The sequence below is a fragment of the Sminthopsis crassicaudata genome, chromosome 4 (genome assembly GCF_048593235.1).
Source record: "Sminthopsis crassicaudata isolate SCR6 chromosome 4, ASM4859323v1, whole genome shotgun sequence".
NCBI classification, from domain to species: domain Eukaryota; kingdom Metazoa; phylum Chordata; class Mammalia; order Dasyuromorphia; family Dasyuridae; genus Sminthopsis; species Sminthopsis crassicaudata.
This window is the reverse complement of record NC_133620.1, coordinates 27,432,475-27,446,876: the sequence shown is the minus strand read 5'-3', so window position 1 is coordinate 27,446,876 and position 14,402 is coordinate 27,432,475.

Sequence of the window (14,402 nt, the reverse complement as noted above, 5' to 3'; positions counted from 1 at the left end):
GACCAATCAACACATTAAATGTCAGTTGGGATTTTGATACTATGTTCAGCAATTAATAGGAAAAAGTGAAACACTCTTAAGTTTGCAGTCTAGCAGGGGAAGACAGCAGGGAAATAAATCATGACATATAAAATGATTATAACACAATTCTTTTTTTTTTAATTTTAATTTTATTTTATAATTATAACATTTTTTGACAGTACATATGCATGGGTAATTTTTTACAACATTATCCCTTGCACTTACTTCTATTCAGATTTTTTTCCCTTCCTCCCCCAACCCCCTCCCCCAGATGGCAAGCACTCTTATATAGGTTAAATATATTACAGTATATTCTAGATACAATATATGTGTGTAGAACCGAATTTTTTGTTGCACAGGAAGAATTGGATTCAGAAGGTAAAAATAACCGTTTACATTCATTTCCCAGTGTTCCTTTTCTGGATGTAGCTGGTTCTGTCCATCGTTAATCCATTGGAATTGGATTAGCTCTTCTCTATGTTGAAGATATCCACTTCCATCAGCATACATCCTCGTACAGTATCATTGTTGAAGTGTATAATGATCTTCTGGTTCTGCTCGTTTCACTCAGCATCAGCTGATGTAAGTCTCTCCAAGCCTCTCTGTATTTCTCCTGTTGGTCATTTCTTACAGAGCAATAATATTCCATAACATTCATATACCATAGTTTACCCAACCATTCTCCAATTGATGGACATCCATTCATCTTCCAGCTTCTAGCCACTATGAAAAGGGCTGCCACAAACATTTTGGCACATACGGGTCCCTTTCCCTTCTTTAGTAGTTCCTTGGGGTATAAGCCCAGTAGTAGCACTGCTGGGTCAAAGGGTATGCACAGTTTGACAACTTTTTGGGTATAATTCCAGATTGCTCTCCAGAATGGTTGGATTCTTTCACAACTCCACCAACAATGCATCAGTGTCCCAGTTTTCCCACAGCCCCTCCAACATTCATCGTTATTTGTTCCTGTCATCTTAGCCAATCTGACAGGTGTGTAATGATACCTCAGAGTTGTCTTAATTTGCATTTCTCTGATCAATAGTGATTTGGAACACTCTTTCATATGAGTGGAAATAGTTTTAATTTCATCATCTGAAAATTGTCTGTTCATATCCTTTGACCATTTATCAATTGGAGAATGGCTTGATTTCTTATAAATTAAAGTCAATTCTCTGTATATTTTGGAGATGAGGCCTTTATCAGAACCTTTAACTATAAAAATTTTTTCCCAATTTGTTACTTCCCTTCTAATCTTGTTTGCATTAGTTTTGTTTGTGCAGAAACTTTTTAATTTGGTGTAATCAAAATGTTCTATTTTGTGATCAATAATGGTCTCTAGTTCTCCCTTGGACACAAACTCCTTCCTCCTCCACAAGTCTGAGAGGTAAACCATCCCATGTTCCTCCAATTTATTTATGATTTCATTCTTTATGCCTAAATCTTGGACCCATTTTGATCTAATCTTAGTATGTGGTGTTAAATGTGGGTCCATGCCTAGTTTCTGCCATACTAATTTCCAGTTTTCCCAGCAGTTTTTGTCAAATAATGAATTCTTATCCCAAAATTTGGGATCTTTGGGTTTGTCAAACACTGGATTGCTATTTTTATTCACTATCTTGCCCTGTGAACCTAACCTATGCCACTGATCAACTGGTCTATTTCTTAGCCAATACCAAATGGTTTTGGTGACTGCTGCTATATAATATAGCTTTAGATCAGGTACACTTAGACCACCTTCCTCTGACTTTTTTTTTATTAGTTCCCTTGCAATTCTCGACCTTTTATTCTTCCATATGAATTTTGTTGTTATTTTTTCTAGGTCATTAAAATAGTTTCTTGGGAGTCTGATTGGTATAGCACTAAATAAATAGATTAGTTTGGGGAGTATTGTCATCTTTATTATATTCGCTCGGCCTATCCAAGAGCACTGAATGTCTTTCCAATTATTTAAATCTGACTTTATTTTTGTGGCAAGTGTTTTGTAATTTTGCTCATATAATTCCTGACTCTCCTTTGGTAGATATATTCCCAAATATTTGATACTATCGACTGTTATTTTGAATGGAATTTCTCTTTGTATCTCTTGCTGTTGGATTGTGTTGGTAATGTATAAAAATCCTGAGGATTTATGTGGATTTATTTTGTATCCTGCGACTTTGCTAAAATTCTGAATTATTTCTAATAGCTTTTTAGCAGAGTCTTTGGGGTTCTCTAAGTATACCATCATGTCATCTGCAAAAAGTGACAATTTGATTTCTTCATTTCCTACTCTAATTCCTTGAATCTCTTTCTCGGCTCTTATTGCCAAGGCTAGAGTTTCTAGTACTATATTGAATAGTAATGGTGATAGTGGGCAACCTTGTTTCACTCCTGATCTTACAGGGAAAGGTTCTAGTTTATCACCATTACATATGATTATAACACAATTCTTAAGAAGGTATTGAAAGCTGGAAGTTTGAGGAAAACCTTAAAAGAAAAGATCATCTTTCAGACGAATCTTGAAAGAAACTGGAGATCCTCAGATCAGATGAGGAAGAAGAACATTTCAGGCATGGCAGACAAAGAAAAAGCAGAGATTGAAGATGAAGTTTTGTGTACATAAGGTGAGTTGAGCTATGGGGTGGAGCATCTGAATAAGACTTCAAAGGTAGGCTGTAGCTATGTTTTTAAGGTTTTCTAATTGTCCAATGAGAGAATTTATATTTAATCTTTGCACAAATTGCTACTGGAATTTATGGAGTGGTAAATGACATGATCAAACCTGTACGTTAGAAAAAAAAACTTTGTCAGCTACATGGAAAATGAATTTGAATAAGAAGAGATTGGAGTTAGAGAAACTTGTTAGGACACTTTTGTAACTGTCAAGATGAGAAATGATAATAACCTGGATTTGAGTGGAGACTATAGGAGTTTAAAAATATTATTATTTTATTTCTGTTATTTTTCAAAACTTTTATTTGCTTTGACTTGTAATGAAAATATTGTTGTCTATAATATGTAAATGCAAAGTAAAGCTTGCTTAAGGAAAAAAAATAGGAGTTAGAACCATAAGAGAAGAGTTTAAACTATCAAAGCAATCTGCCAAAATTATAACCATTCCAACAAGTTGGTGGAATCTCTTAAAGTATGAATTTAGTCTTGTTCATTCTTTCAGATCTGATTCAAATTATAGTTTTCAGAGTATTAGAAGGCAAAGGGAGCCATGTGCCTCCAAGAGATGGGGGTATTGCTTAAGCCATTGTGACCTAGAATTGGAATACATCCTAAATGAATTCACATGGTCCAGGTCAGCCTAGAATATCTCTATGGGTCTTCCTTACTTTAAGGAAGATTAAAGGGCTTGATAAGATGGGGGAGGAAATTGCCTGAGCTCTCCCCAGCTTCCCTCAGATTCAACACTAGAATAAGCCTTTCAACAGATTTTGGAGTAGCAGAACCCACAATTATTCAAGTGCATTAATTTTCCAGCTTGAGATATTTTGAAAGGACTTTAGGAAAGGTCACTTTCAACTGGGCAAGGGGGGAACATGGCCCAGCAAGGCACAGAATGGGGAAGCCCAGAGGGGGGATAACCATAGCAGGGAATCTAGCCGGAGGCTTTTAGCCAAAATTCAGCAGCATGGCTGCTCTTTCCTGGTTCAGAAGGCCAATGGATCAGCAGACCAACTGTGAGACCTTCAATGCAACTACAGAAGACAAATTGTGACCTCCAAACTCCAGCATAACAGGAGGGACTTGACCAGGCTTACCCAGTGCAGTGGGAAACCTGCAGTCTTACAGGCCTCAACAAGAGTCAGTAAGAAATTCCTTTGGCCTATAGAAGAAGCTCAAGACAATCTCCCCTGTGCCCTAGGAGCAGAGTTCAACTTTTAAAATGAACAAACGCAAAGAGCTCTGAAGCTACTATGGAGACAGGGAAAATCAGAACACAAACCCAGAAGAGGAAAGCAAAGGCTTCAGATAAAGCCTCAAAGGAACTGGTCTCCAGCTCAAAGGGCTCTCTTGGAAGAGTTGGAAAAGGATCTCAAAAGAGAGAGAGAGAGAGAAGAAAAATGGGGAAAAGAAATGAGGGCTACACTGAAAAATTATGAAAGTTTAAAGAAAAAAGCCAGCAGTTTGAATGAAGAAAACAATTCCTTAAAAATATATTTAGTAAAATGGAAAAAAAAATAATCCACAGGACAAACAACTCCTTTAAAAGTACAATTGGCCAAATGCAAAAGGAAGTAAAAAAGTTAACTGAAGAAAATAATTGGAAGAAAATAGAATTGGACAAATGGAAATAAACGACTCAATAAGACATCAAAAATCAGTCAAATGAAATTTTTTAAAATGAAAAAATAGAAGAAAACATAAAATTGGAAAAACAACTGATTTGGAAAACGGACCCCTGAGAGACGGTGTAAGAATTATAGGACTACCTGAAAACCATGATGAAAAAAAATCCATTTCTCCATTCATGACATTCCAATCTCCTTCGCTTCCACTCTGACTCCTTCCTAGTGTTTAGAACACCTGTCTCCTCTCCTCTACTTCTTAGAATGCCTCACTCCCTTCAAAATTCAATTCAGGTGCTTTTTCCTTTAGCGAGATTTCGTCATTTCCAAGTAATATTCCAACCTTACACCACTATGCATTTATTTTGTACATATGCTGTGTATATGTATATTAAAATGTCAAATCCCTTTTCTCCCCAATAGAAGAAAAGCTTCTTGAGGGGAAGAATACTTTAATTTTTCTCTCTGTATTTTCAGTCTCTAATACAGCACCTAGAACATAATAATTGGTATTTAATGAGTGTTTGTTGATTGATTGTTTAAAATCTTTTTAAATTTTTATGATTCTTTAAATATACTTTCATTTCATCTGGAAAAACTGATAATTTTGTTTTATTTTTTCCAATTTCTATTCCCTTACTTTCTTTTTCTTGTCTTATGGTGAAAGTTAGAATTTCTAACATTATGTTAAGTACTAAGGGTGATAATGTGCATCATTCTTTACCCTGAATCTTATTGGAAAGGTAGCTCATTTCTCTCCATTACACATAATGTCTGTTTTTAGATTTACATCAATGAAATCTACTCTATCAAGAAAAATTAATAATTTTGTAATAGAATAAAGTTTGGAATTTTGTCAAGACATTTCTAAAATCATATATTGATAAAAATCATATAGTTTCCATTACTTAATATTACCATGGTTTTCTATTTTTGTAGTCTTCCTTATGTTGATTCAACCCTGCACTCCTGATATAAATCCTACATGATCATAGTACATCTGTTCTTTAAAATAATTTTAATATCTAAAATTTTTGCATCAACGTTCATTGGGGCTAGTGGCCAAGAAATTAATTTCTTTGTTTTGTTTTTTAAGTATCAAGTACATTTGTATTATAGAAAAAGATTGAAAAGTAACATTAAAATGACAAATAATTTATGTAGTTGGAATGGATTATTCCTTGAATATTTGGTTTTTAAAAATCACTGGAGAATTTCTCACATGGCTCCACTTTTGGGGACTTTTCCATAATACCATAAGGACCTCATGCCCCTTTTTTTAGTTAGAGCCCCAAATTTCCCACTCAAGTAGGTGAAACAAATGAAAATCTCTTTGACACAAAGTTTGTCTCAATGAATAAACAGTTAATAATCAAATTGATAATTAGATTAGCTAATTAATTTGCTAATAATTATTTATTATTATTAATAAATTGATGGTCAGTGGTTTCTCTGGCTAACCAAAGATGCTCAATGGAGACTCTGAAAGTTTTAATATTCCTTCTGAAAGGGAATTACTTTGACAAGTGAACATCAGCCCAGACTGGTGGACATTTAATAAGGAGGTGGGTTAAATGGTTTCAGTTTTTCCTGCTGAGAATGTGGTTTGATCATAAGATTTAGCTGCCTATTGCAATCTGGACAGGGGAATCCATCTCTATCCAGGACACTTTAGTTGGTATTTTCCTCCACGAGCTGGGTCACCCCAAATGCTAATGGAGGGGTATAAAACAAGTGGCTCTTTTTCCCAGATTAAGGACTCACACAGACTGGATCATGTTTATTCTCTAAACAGAAATTAGATCTCCTAGTTGGGTGGAATTTCCCTCAAGATTGAAGAGAATGTTCTTTGAGGCTAGGAGTAATCTCATCAGTCATTCAGAAACTGACTCCTTTGCCATTGAGTCTGAATGCCTGAAAAAAATCGATACAATGAAAAGAAGACAAAAAATATATATTGTCTAATCTCTAGTCATGTTAAGTACAAGTCGGAATGTGAGAATATTTTTCCAACAGTTATCTGCAGTATACCCTATGGGTCACCAGATGGCACTCTGTTTATACTCCTGAATAGCATGTGTCCAGATGTATGACATTGAATATCACCGCATTACCATTTTAAAAAATAATAATAATAAACGGAAATCACTCCTTTCTGTTCTCGAGCTCCTCTATCCCCCCCCATTTTTTTTAATTTGGGGAGAGAATAGTGGAGAAAAGTCCCCTTATCATTGATGACCAAGTAACTTCATTCATAGAGCATGGGCTATTTGCTTTTTGGTAGTCTTGTGATTTAGGAAATCAACTATTAAATAGTTTCTATGTCCCGGGCTCTGTTCCAGCTAAGCCCTGGAGATACAAAGAAAAACAGAAATAACATCCTTGTTCTCAAAAAGCTGGTAGTTTGTGTTGGGGAAATAACATCCAAGTAAATATGTACAAATGAGCTATAAAAAGAGCTACAGAAAGTCAGGGGAAATGCCCAAAGGTAAGAAACACACAGTAAAGTAACTAACTTGGTGGTATAGCTAAATCAACTCTATTGAACTTTTAAATGATATACTGCAATGAAAATGTTGGCTAGGACCAATTCTACTTCCTTGCAAACTTCCTCTCAGCTCATACAGAAGAAGAAGAAAAAGTAGGAGTTGAGATTTTGAAAACTAACAATCAGAGAAAACAAGGAGGAGATGTTGGATTAGTCTCATTTCTCATCCAGCCTCACAAAACCAGAGCCCTCTGTGCCAATGGGGCACCTCATTGGCCAGCTTTTCTCTAACTCTCCCACCACCTGCCTAACCCCTCCCATTTCACATTTATATAGAAAAGGTCTAGATTAGTTTGGTTTATGAGATAAGGATCTCATTTATAGAACCAACAAATTAAAGCTTATAGACAGGTTTCATTTCTATCTTCTTGATATCTGTTCTATACATCCCCTTCTTTCCATGCACCTTGGGGCAGGCCATGATCACCTCCTGCCAGTGATGAGATCTAGATAAGGGGTGACTAAATGAAATTAGGTTTAATTGAAGTCTAGTGGCAGGTTCAGGGTACAGAGATTTAAATAGAGTTCCCCTGCAACCTCTTTGGATTCAGCGCAAGGATACAGAGTTAAATGAGGTCTAGTAGCAGCACAAGAGTCCCCTGTAAAGGAATTTACAGACCCGAAAACCTAGATTGATAAAAGAGGTTTATTATGGGGTTTAGAAGTAAGGTTAAAAGAATGTTAGGTAAAGAGAGGATGGCACCAGAACCAGGTGGTTCCAGTGGGCAGAAATCCTTTGACATGGCAGGTGTAAGGCTGCCATGTTTGGGACCTCTGCTAAGAGAGAACTCCAGCTTGACTCTTTTATAATAGGGGGCTTTGGCTACAAGCTAAAGGGGGCTTGTGGGTGGAGTCCCAGGTTGGCTCCAGGCTGGGTTTCAGCCAGGGTTAGAATTTGAATTGAATTCAATGGGTTTCAGGACTGAGCCAGATAAAGATGAAACTGTTTGTGCTTAGGGTGGAGTCCCCTCCCTGAGGCAGAGTCCAAGGAAGTTTTCTCTTTTAAGTGTTTTGGGGTTTCCTCATCATAGAAGGCAGTAGCTTTCTGGTTCTCCCTACCATAAGCCTCACCCTACCCCAGTTCACCCTTTACTCCAGTTGCTATTTGATTTTTCTAAAATATAGTTCTGACCAGAACTTTTCTCAAGAAACTCCAACAATTGTTCTCTGTTTCTTCAAAGATCAAATATGAAATTCTCTATTTAGTATTTAAAGTCCTTACAGGAAAAAATAGGAAATAGTTAACAGAGGTAAGCCCCTGGAATGAAGAGACATTTTCTAGGGAAAAGCCTCTTTATACTTAAGCTTGTCTCCTAGAACATGACAGAGCTCATGTTCTGCAAGCATAGCCTTTCAGTAGCCAAGGTCTCCTCCATGCCAGAGCTTGTGGAAGCCTTCTTCTATCTCCTGCTGAAACCCAGTGGTCAAAAGGATGCTGAAAAAATGGACCCCGGCTGGGCTTTGTTTCTTCATGGGAAGCTGATTGAAGGAGGCAGAAAAACAGGATGCTATTGCCCATCCAGCCAGGTGTAGGAAGTTTGGGTCATGCTGAGGGTTTCAAAGTCTGGGGCTCCAGCAGAGCCTTATTAGTTCCAACCAATAATTGAAGGTTTACTTCCCTTAAGAGGAGACAACTTTTGCCTTGTAAATATCAGGCAAACTTCTCAGACCAGGAAATTCCTTGATGCTACTTGATTGCTTTTATGATAATAAAGCTCCTTCCTCAGAGAAACTAGTCTGAGTCTCTGGATAATTTTTACCTATTGAACCTCCTTTCCTACTACAGATGAAACCCCAGATTTCAAGATTGTACATTTTAAAAAATTAAAAAAATCAGTGAAATGGCCTTCAGCTCCATGAGAGATTTCTATTTTTCTCTGACATTCTCTTGAACCCAGGAACACCTGTGAGCTACAGCCCAAAGATAAAAAGTAAAGTGTACAGAAGAGAGAGGGAATATCTTTTCTGTTCTGTCCCAGGTCCTGGAATGAGCTTTTTATTGAGTTGGGCTCGGTTGGATCTGATCTTCATAGGCAAAGAAGACTGCTTTGAGATTGCCAGAGTTTCCTGTAAAGATTTGCCTATAGGGCTTTTCAAGAAGGTGAGGAAACTGTGGGGTGGGAGACATAAAGAGGAGGGAGGAGGATGTTGTGAATATGGAGAAATGACTAAGACTATATTTGTGTCTGTACATTTACTGAGCCTCCAAGTGTGTACATGGACTGTAATATATTAATGTTGGTGGGAGCAGGATACCAGGCTTCCATAGACCTCCCATTCCTTTTCCCCTTTCTGTTCCTCTTTATTCAGTTCAGAAAAGTCATCAGGTGCATTCTCAGAAAGGACGGTAACCGCTACAGTGCAACATTCAACAAAAGTGGCAAAATGACTATCAGAAGAATTAATAATAACAGATTAGGAACCGTTTGTTGCTAATTTGGAGGGGAAATTGAACCAACACAGAGCTGACAACAATGGAGCAGAAAAAGAATGGGTAGTTTTCAAAAATGTGGTGTACAACACTTCGTTTATTCAGCTGGGTTAGAACACTTGAAAAAACCAGACTGGTTTGATGAAAATGATGGAGAAATTCAGAAACTGATAAATGAAAAAAGAGAACTCCAGAAGGTATAGCAACAAGATTGTTCATCTCTAGCATGATTGCTAGAGATGTCTAAGAAGGCAACATTTAATTCCATCAAGAGTAAAACACAAGCAAAACTTATAGAGAAGCAGTATTCTTGGCTCAGTAAGAAGGAAAATGAAAATCCGTTTTAAGCCGATAGCAAGGGCTTTTATCATAACCTAAAGGCTATTTTGGGGGCAAAGACCTATGATCTATCTCAACTACTCAGTGCTAATGGAGTCACATTGATTGATGATAGGGACACCATCCTAGAAAGGTGGGCTCACCACTTCCATAGTGTTTTTGATGAGAGTTAGGGAAGGGGGAACCCCTTTGGGTCAGTGCAAAGATAGGGATTTGGAAGTAAAGTTAAAGGAAGAAAGATGCCAGGGCCAAAGGTGGTCGCTGGGCGGGCAGGAACTCTTACATGGCCGGAAGGATACCATGTTTGGGGGGAAGGACTCCTGCAAAGAGAGAGCCCTAGTTTGGCTCTTTTATACCTAAAGGGGTGGTGCCCCAAGTTGGCTCAGATCTGGTGGGGGGTGGGACAGCCTGGTGACCAGGATTTGTAAATCAAAGGTCAGCCATGAGGGGGGTTTCTTAAAGGGCCCTCAACCCCCATCATTCTCAAGAGATCATCATCCATCAATACTAAAGTCATTGAGCATTTACTTCACATTGAAATTAATCCCTCCCTACCTGAAGTTCCAACTGAAGAAGAAGTTTTGAATGTTATTGGACTTCTTATATGTTTAAAAGCACTTGATGCTGATTCTATTTCAGCTGAGATTTACAAGGTAGGAGATCCATGGCTAACTGAAATTTTCTGAGTTATATGCAAGAGGAGGTTATCCCCCAGGAGTTCAAGGAAGCCTCCATTATCCATCTCTATAAAGATAAGGGAAATAGATTGTCCTGTAACAATCACAGGGAGGTCTCTTAGTCATTGATGGCAAAATTCTGGCCGGAGTCCTCCTTAATAGATTGGTCCTTCTTCTGGAAGATGGTCATCAGTGTGGCTTAAAGGTCGAGAACCCTCTAAAGAAGAGACAGCTCTGAATGGAAAAACATAGCTTTTATCCTGTTTCCTCCACTCTCTTAATTCTTCACAAATTTGGTAGACATGCCCATACATACACATATACATATTTGTATATGGATATATGTGTATTGTGTACACACACACACATACACACACACACACAGAGTTCCCTCTTTAACCCTTCCTGATGTGAATGATTCCAGAACTACCAGCTCTCTTTCCCCAACAAATTCCTCTGCCTCAGTTCTTCCTTTCATACTTCTTTTTTTTTATTTTAAAAGGCTTTTATTTTTCAAAAAAGATGCACAGATAGTTTTTCAACCTTGACTCTTGCATAGATTTGTGTTTCAGATTTTCCCCTTCTTCCCCCCCATTCCCCTCCCCTAGATGGCAAGCTATTCAATATATGTTATGCAAGGGGCAGCTAGGTGGCGCAGTGGATAGAGTACCAGCCCTAAATTCAGGAGGACCCAGGTTCAAATCTGGTCTCAGACACTTAACACTTTATAAATATATATATATATATATATATATATATATATATATATATATATATATATATATATATATATATATATATATATATATATATATGTTATACATGTTAAGATAGATGTTAAATTCAATATGTGTAAACATTTATACAGTTCTCTTGCTACACAAGAAAAATCATATCAAAAAGGAAAGAAAATGATAAAGAAAACAAAATGCAAGTGAACAATAAGAAGAGTGAGAATGCTATGTTGTGGTTCACACTTGGTTGTCACAGTCCTCTCTGGGTGTAGATGGATCTCTTCATCCAAGATCATCAGAACTGGAATGAATCATCTCATTGTTGGAAAGAGTCACATTCATCAGAACTGATCATCCTATAATATTGATGTTGCCCTGCGTAATATCTCCTGGTTCTGCTCACTTTCCTCAGCAGCAGTTCGTGTAAATCTCTCCAGGCCTTTCTGAAATCTTCCTGCTGGTCGTTTCTTACAGAACAATAATATTCTATCACATTCATATACCACAATTTACCCAACCATTCTCCAACTGACGGGCATCCACTCAGTTTCCAGTTCCTTGCCACTTCAAAAAAGGCTGCCATGAACATTTTTGCACATACAGGTCCCTTTCCCTCCTTTATGATCTCTTTGGGCATATAAGCCCAGTATAAGCACTGCTAGATCAAAGGATATGCACATTTTGATAACTTTTTGAACATAGTTTTAAATTGCTTTCCAGAATGGCTGGATCAGTTCACAGTTCCACAAATAATGTATTATTACATTTCATTTCTTTTAGCATAATTCTTCTTTTTTACCTTTTCCTACATGGTTTTGTTATTTAGAATCAAAGCACACTCATCTCTATCCCAAACTTTCTTTTGAACTACCCAATTACTAGTGACAATCTTAGATATATGAGTCACATTTTCAAGTATAAAACATAAACAGTTTGTCTTTATTGAGTTCCTTGAAATTAACCTTTGATGTTAACTGTATATTTTTCTTGGATATCATATGTAAAATTGTCAATTAAGCTCATGTTTTTTGGTGACAAAATTTTGAAAATCTGGAAATTCATTGAATATTAATTTTTGTTTGTGTTCAGGATTGTGCCTAACTTTGCTAGGGATGATATTTTCAACCACAATGCCAGTTTTTTTGCTTTTTGATAAATAGTGTTCCAAGACTTGTAGTCTCTTAGGGTAGCTGTTGCTAAGTCTTATGTGATTCTAATTGTGGCTCACTATGTTTGAACTTTTTCCTTGTTGCTCTTGTTTCTTATTGATCTAAAGGGTTTGGAATTTGGCTATGATGTGCCTCTAGATTTTCCTCTTAGGATCTCTTCTAGGTGGTAATTGGTGATTTCTTGTATTTTTGTATTAAGATTCTTTTTTTTGATCATACCTTTTATGTAGTCTTTTTAAATCTGTTTTCCAGATCAAATTTTTTCATGTGATATCTCACATTTTCTTCTATTTTTATTCTTTATATTTTCTTTTTATTAGTTTTTGTCTTTTATAACTTCTCTGGCTTCCCCCTTGCCAAATTTTATTTTTAAAGAGTCATTTTCTTCTTTAAGATTCTGGATCTCCTTTTGTAGTTGGTTGATTTTCTTTTCTTAATCTGCTTGCTTTTTGGGATTGTTTTCATTTTTTAAAAGTTTTTCCTCAATTTCCCTCATTCGAATGAGGCAAGTAAATATTTAAAGTTCCTTTTTGGGATAGGAGAGGGTTTTTTTTGCATCAGTATTCTCTTTTGAATAACTCCAATTCTCCCTATTGCCATAGTAATTTTGTATTGTTGGGTTCTCTCTCCTTTGCTTGCTCATTATATTTTTTGTAACAGATTGTTGGTGTAATTACTTCTTGACCTCAGGCATAGGGGATGGTGCCTCGAGCCTTACATGTCCTTCAGTTCTGCCCTCTCACCTGAAAACCAAAACCAAGAACTTCACCCTTCCATAGGTGCCCACAAATTAGAGCTTTTATGCTCCACTGTTTCTGCACTCGCTAGGCATGTGCTCATTCCTTTTCACCCAGTACCTTTCACAGCTGGGCCTGGCATTCTTTATAAATCTTCCCTAACTTAGATGCCTGACTCCCCACACTTTCTGACCAGATAAAAATTCATGTGGCTGGAGTGAAGGCTACCACCCAATCTAGCCAATTACAGAACTGCCACTTACCAATTCAGTGGAACTATCCTGGAGTATTAACACTTCATGGGGTCAAACCTCCATCTTGGTCTCTTTCTTCAGATTTTTTCCCATTGTCCCAGGAAAACCACTGTTGGGCCCAACTCTTACTTGTTTTTAATATGTAAACTATTTCCCTTTCGATCTGATTTTTTTTGTACAGCATGATAAATATGAAAATATATTTAGAAGAACTGGATATGTTTTACCTATATCTTATTGCTTGCTGTCTTGGGGAGGATGGATGGGGGAGAGAGGGAGAAAGAGTTGAAACCCAAGGTTTTGCAAAGGTGAATGTTGAAAACTATCCTTGCATGTATTTGGAAAAAGAAAATACTATTGAAAAATTTTTAAAAATAAATGTGTCTCTTGGATGTCTTTTGGACACGGTCCTGATCTATGGGAGGGAAGAACTGAAGAACAACATTCTTGCTCTTTCCCAGCTGGCTTGAAGCTTTCTAGCTAGGTCACCATGATGATCAGGTGCATGTGGAGATTTGTCTGGCTAGTCTCCTAGATGTCTATCAAGTTAAAGCCCTAGGGATTTGAGAGGGACCTGTAACTGTTATGTCTTCTCATCAACTTCCCCATCAAGACTACAAACCCTTTGATATAATAAGCAAATTAAGAGAACAAGGAATGGTCTACCAAAGAAAAATGAAAGAATATTATCAAATACAAAGTGGATAACTTTAATTACATTAAATTTTAAAAGACTTGCAAAACAAAATCCCCTGGGAGGGGAACTTCCTGATCTTGTTTCTAGGATCAATTAAATTCTCCAATGTTTTAGCTAACATAATTTCATTCTGCCCCATACCTTTCTTTTCTTCTTCCTGAAAGGAGAAGTGACTGTCCCTATCTCATCCTCTTTTTGGAGAAATTCCATCTTTCTCTCCTTGTCAAGTAGTTCAGACCTTATTCTCTCCTTCATTTTCTGTTCTTTAGAGTTCCTCTCTGTTCCTCAGACTTTAAAAAAAAAATTAATCCTCTCTTCTTTACCCACTTTGTCATGAGTTAATACCAATAATTTAAATATATATGTATTAAATGTACTTACATGTATCATATTAACTATTTATTTATTAGCAATGATGCTATTTTATTTATATATCCATGTTAAATGCATTTAAATATGCTTAGCTTATACGGTGAGAGGCAATAGATGTATAGAAAGCCAGTTTTAGAGTCAAGGAG